Genomic DNA, 6,000 nt, shown 5'->3' on the forward strand with positions numbered 1-6,000 from the left:
GTGGAGATGCCAGTGCATTGCCCGAGGTCACAGAGCTCAAGTGGGGAGCCGGGATTCAAACCCCGCAGACCAGCTCCAGGGCCCCCACTCTTTTTATCTCTTTTCCTGTTTAGTGTGGTCGCAACATTTCGCGTACAATCTATCCTCTTCACAGATTTTTAAGTAGGTTATTGTTGAGCCTAAATACAATGCTGTACTGTAGATATCTAGAATTTTAACTGGAATTTTGGGGTTATTGATAAATAACAGTACAGTCCCCGCCTCCCAGCCCCTGGTAACCACCATCCCAATCTTTGGTGTTATGAAATTGGCTATTTAGATACTTCATGTAAATGGAATCATGCCTTATGTCCTAAGGTCCATCCATGTTATCCCATTTTGCAGAATTTCCTTATTTCTTTTTTTAGGCCCACTAACATTCCACTGTCTGTGTACACATTTTCTTTATGTATTCATCTGTCGATGGCCATTTAGATTATTTCCATGTCTTAGCGATTGTGAACAATGCTACAACGCACACAGGAGTGCAGACATCTCTTCGAGATCCTGACTTCTAATTCTTTTGGATAGTATACCCAGAAGTGCTGGATCATATGGTAGTTCTATAGTTCTATTTTTAATATTTTGGATGTTGTCCACTTGCTTTTTTTTCTTAATGTGGTGACATATTTACAACTTAAATTGACCCTTTTTGTGTGTACAATTCAGTGGTATTAAGTACATTCACAAAGTCATGCAACCATCATCACCACCCGTTCTAGAACTTGCTCATCACCCCCAAATAGAACCTCTATACCGTTAACAAGAATTCCCCATTCCCTGCTTCCCGCGGCCCCTAATGACGTCTTTTCTACTTCCTGTCTTAATGACTTTGCTGCTTCATATAAGTTAAATCATATATATTTGTTCCTTGTGTCTGGCTTATTTCATGGATCATAATGTTTTCATTTAGCATAATGTTGTAGCGTGTATCAGAGTTTCCTTCCTTTATGAGATGACGTTTTTTTCGTATGTGTAGACCGATTTGTTTGCCAATTAATCTGTTGGTGGTCATCTGACTATTACAAACAATGGTGTGATGAACATCGGTCCGTAGGTATCGGTTTTAGTTGTTTGTGGTGTCTACCTAGGATTAGAATTGACGGGTCATACGGTGACTCTGTGTTTCACTTTCTGAGGATCTGCCAAACCATTTTCCACAGTGGTCAGGTCACTTGTTGCCTCTTCAGAAACGAGGAGTTTTGACAGAGTTCTTTGCCCCCAGGACCTTTGGAGTCAAAGCTAAGAGACCGTATTTATTCTCTTCCTCTAAGCTTCTCACAGGGCATGGAGATTTGGCTAGATTTTCCTTTTCACATGCTCTTGGCTCCCTTTCCCCTCAGCAGCAATTGCACCGTCTTCCATATATCATCAATTTTAATCCAGACCTTTGTCTCTAAAGAAGGCTCTGTGGTTCCCTGCTGTTCAAATACACCGCGGGTTGGGTCACATCAGGAGACAGACAGGAGCCTCCCCTTCCGTTCATCTTGTGGGTCTGATTGGACACATGCAGAGAAGTGCATCTGTCCCTTTCACTAGGCAACAAAATATCTCATCGGCTCCACTGTGGTGGGGTGTGAGGAAGGGACAGCCAGTCCTGTTGATCCCTTTGAAATCCTGCAGTTAGGTCCAAATTTATGGACATGGCATCTTGTGGAATCTACCCAGACTCTGGAGCCCTTAACTGAAGTTTTAGTGCAGAGACTACCAGGTTCAATATTGAAAGAGAAAACGGGGTACAGCAGAGAAGACCCCTGTGTAAATTCCTCTGTCCCCACTCCCCACTGCCCTGCCTCCACCACAAAACATGGCAGGTAAGGGAGACACATCACAATATGTGACTTAAAAATCACGTATTCCAATTTTTGACCAGACTTTAATTTTGATGCCTTTTACAGTAGCTTTCCCATAGCCCCCTGGGTTAATTCTGTTGCCCGGATGGGGCTTGTTAGCAAGCCGTGGCAACATTGTAAATGTGCTCCATGCCCTGGAGATCTAGAAGTTACTTTTCCACTTCTGGCCATTTCACCATTGGTAAAAGGCCTTGGGAACTCCACTGCGAGTTGGGTCAAGAGACCTTGACCTTTTTGTCAGTCTTCTTCCTACATTAGGGCCTTGATTTGTTTTTAACAATAAGGAATGCCAATTATTTTTAAATTGAAATAATGTTAATCTTATGGAAAGTTTGCAGGTATCAAAGAACTATCACCTTTGTATTAAAACTGAGTATTTTAGAATATAATGCTGTACACTCACTAGAACCTTTTTTCTTTCTGAAATTTCCTTGGGATTTTCCATCTTAGGGGCTTTGAGGAGACTTAGATGTGGGATCCCCAGATTTTCATAAAGGTTTTGGTGGCACTTTCTCTCTCAATTTCTTTTTTTGACTTTTAAAATTAGCTGTCTAAAGATTCCCACATGATTAGAGGCTGAATTGTTAGTCCCTTTCTTGGTTTGATTTTCTTTTTGTAAGAAAGGTGTTTTTTTTTTTTTTTTTAATATTTTAGGGTCTTTTTCTTTTCCTTTTTTTTTTTTACATTTATTTATTTTTGAGAGATAGAGACAGAGCATGAATGGGGAAGGGGCAGAGGGAGAAGGAGACACAGAATGTGAAGCAGGCTCCAGGCTCTGAGCAAGCGTTCAGCACAGAACCTGATGCGGGACTCAAACCCATGAACCGTGAGATCATGACCTGAGCCGAAGTTGGAAACTCAACCAACTGAGCCACCCAGGCGCCCCAGAAAGGTGTTTTTTGAAAACAACACTATTGAGATATAATTCATATATCATGTAATTCACCCAATTAAAGTGTATAATGCAATGGTTTTTAGTCTATTCACAGAGTTACTTTTCAAGTGTTTTTATTGGCCCCAAAAGAAACCCTGTTCGCCTTTAGTTACCACCACCCACCTTCAGCCACCATGAATCCACTTTCTGCCTCTAAGGATCTGCCTCTTCTGGACACTCCATATCAAATGGAATCATATAATATGTGGCCTTTTGTGAGCTTCTTTCATTTATCATGATACTTTTAAGGTTCATCCATGTTGCACCATGTATCAGTACCTCATTCCCCTTCATGGAGGAATAATGTTCCATTGTGTGGATGTACCCCATTTTGTTTATCCATTCATCAGTTGATGAACATCTGGGCTGTTTCTACCTTTTTTTTTTTTTTTAGCTATTACCATGCTGCTCATAAATGTTGGCATACCAATTTTTGTGTTGACATGTTTTAATTCCAAGACATGGAATTGCTGGGCCAAAATATTAACTCTCTGTTTCACTTTTTGAGGAACTGCCAGTCTGTTTTCCAAAGTGGCTGTGCCACTGATTTTTTTTTTTTTTAATATTTTGAAATCCTCTATGTGGTAGTTGGGATAAAGGATTTGAGGCTGCCTCTTTTACATTCTCCTGTGGTCTCAATATCCAAGTCACATGTGGTGTCAGTGAGGGGCATCCCATTAGGCAGCTTGATTCTGTCGTTACATGGATAGTTCAATCCTGCCTGCTGCAGTGTCTTTGCAGCTTTAGTATGCGTCGACAAGGGAGGGGCAGTGATATTGCCTTTCTCTGGATAAGCATGATAGGCCTTTCTCTTAATCCATTCTAGAAGTCTAGGGGCTTCCCTATAAACCATGCCCACAAAGGTATTAGCCAATAGTCAGTGGACCCAAATAGTCCCCTGGAGTCAGAAGTGTTCAAAGTAGAGACACTGCTCCTAAAATTCTCAGGAGCCATTTTAACAAAGGTTTATCAGGATGATGTCTGTAATGACCTGGGAAATTATTTCGTTCCCTCACTCAATGATCCCTTATTTCCATAATTTCTTGCCCTCCCTGTCATCTTGCCCAACTTGAATTATCTTTGTTGTCCTAAGTCTCACAGAATTAGCTGAATCATGAAATGTTATAGTGCCAGCCAGAAAGGGCATAGCTCACCCCAAGGAGATTCTCAACTTAACTTTTATTTTGCTGATGATCAAAACAGCAACCACAGAAGTGAGTTTTTAGCCAACCTGAAATCAGTCTCCAGTTCCCTGCTGGTCCATTTTTCTAGCCTCTGAGGTCCAGATTCTTTCAGTGCCAGATTTCACTGGAATGTTTTACTACCAGTATCTATTTCAAAGCCTGTGCTACTTCAAACCAAGAGTAACTTGTTCGTTTCCATCCTTTTTTATCAGAATCACCCTGTTTCTTTCTAGTAATGCCTTAGCTATAGTTTGAGCTGAGAATGAGTCAGGGTTTTTTTTTTTTTTTTCAGTAAATCCACTGCTGACATGGTTTAACAGGCTTTGGTTGCTAAAGAAAACTCGCAGGATCCTAACAAATCTACAGTTTGTTACAGGGAAAAATACAATATAGCAGTAATATTTAAGGGCTGGAAAGGCCAGGTGCAAGGTTCTATTATCCTTCTTCTGTAAGAGCCAAAAGCAGATGGCGCTTTCACTCCTGGGGCAGGAACCATCACCATGTGCCCAGGACACATCAGACCAGGGAGCCCCAAATTGAGTCTCTGCTGGTTTCTTTTCTAATGTTTTTCTGGTCACAAAGCATAGGCATATTCCTGCTACGTAACTAGCCCCAACTCAGAGCCCTTTGGCTATGATCAACAAATAATGCTAGAAGCTGACAGAAACTACTCTGAGGCTCCTTGAACCAGAATACTATCAAAGCAGCCTGTGTCACACCATGGCTGGGGGTCAGTACCCCGCAGGAACTTTGACAGCGCAGGTCCTACCACTGTGAGCTCTCAAAGCACACGACTTTTCTTTGGATACTACTTTACAGTTTTACAGAGTGGAGGAATTTAACCAACTGGATTAAGCTGGTGTTAACACCCCCACCTCAGAAACGAAGAACCTGAGGCTCAGAGTGCTTGTGACTTGCTCAACGTACCCTTAAGTACCCTGTGTGCTCTTCCCCCACTCTGTCCTCTGACCACCAAACTTGTGCTTCTCCTGTTTTTTTCTGAATTACACTAGTTATATACGCATCTCTAAACAATATGTTGATTAGATTAGCATGGTTGAGGGGTTTTATATAATGGAATTATGCTGCAACGTATCGTTTTGTGGCTTGCTACCTCGGCATATTATATATACCCTTACGGTGAGCCTCATGATTGTCAGCCGTTCTAAATAATCTTCCCTGTCGAAATTGGTTGTACAAGATTATACTAAATCTATTTTTGCATTTGACTGTATGGGTGTTTTTCCCGCTTAATTATTAGTGACTACAAATAGTGGTGCTCTAAATATTCTTTATTATGTCTACTTGTGCAGATGTGCAATTCTTTCTTCGGGGTAATATGTCCTCCAGAAAGAATGTACATCTTCAAGTTTACTGGACAATGCCAAATTACCTTACAAAATGACTGTATTAAAATATACTTTCATGTGCAGTGATTAATACACGAGCACACACACACACCATACACCTAGGTATCCACACACGCTATACTCATAACCATCACACACAGCACTAAACACGCACACGGCTCCACAAACGCACACCACACACGGTCTTTACAGAACGCACACTGACACACAGGTCCACACACCTGCACGGCGCACGCACACTCACCACGACGCCATTCTTACAACGCCACGTTCGAACACAGACACAGAAAGCCCCGCCCCGCCCTTAACGTCAGCACGCACACAGCCCGGGGCTCCTACGTAAGCCCCCACGTGGCTCAGCCAGGGGGCGTGGTCCCCGCCGCTCGCGACTGAGAAATCTTGTCCCGGCCGCGCCGCCGTCGGACGCCAGGTGTCGGAGGTCACGGTAGCGTTGGCGGTGGCGTTTTTTTCCTACCCGGAAACCACGGCTGCCGGACTCTGAGAGGAGGCTGTGTCGCGGCGGCGTGAGCCGGAGTGGCCTCTGGTCCTCGCCTGTGCCCCGCGGAGCCCGGCGCGGCGGGGAGGATGGTGCCGAGCGGCCCCTGGCCCGCCGCGCGCCG

This window comes from Suricata suricatta, chromosome 8, assembly GCF_006229205.1.
Source record: "Suricata suricatta isolate VVHF042 chromosome 8, meerkat_22Aug2017_6uvM2_HiC, whole genome shotgun sequence".
In the NCBI taxonomy this organism is placed as follows: domain Eukaryota; kingdom Metazoa; phylum Chordata; class Mammalia; order Carnivora; family Herpestidae; genus Suricata; species Suricata suricatta.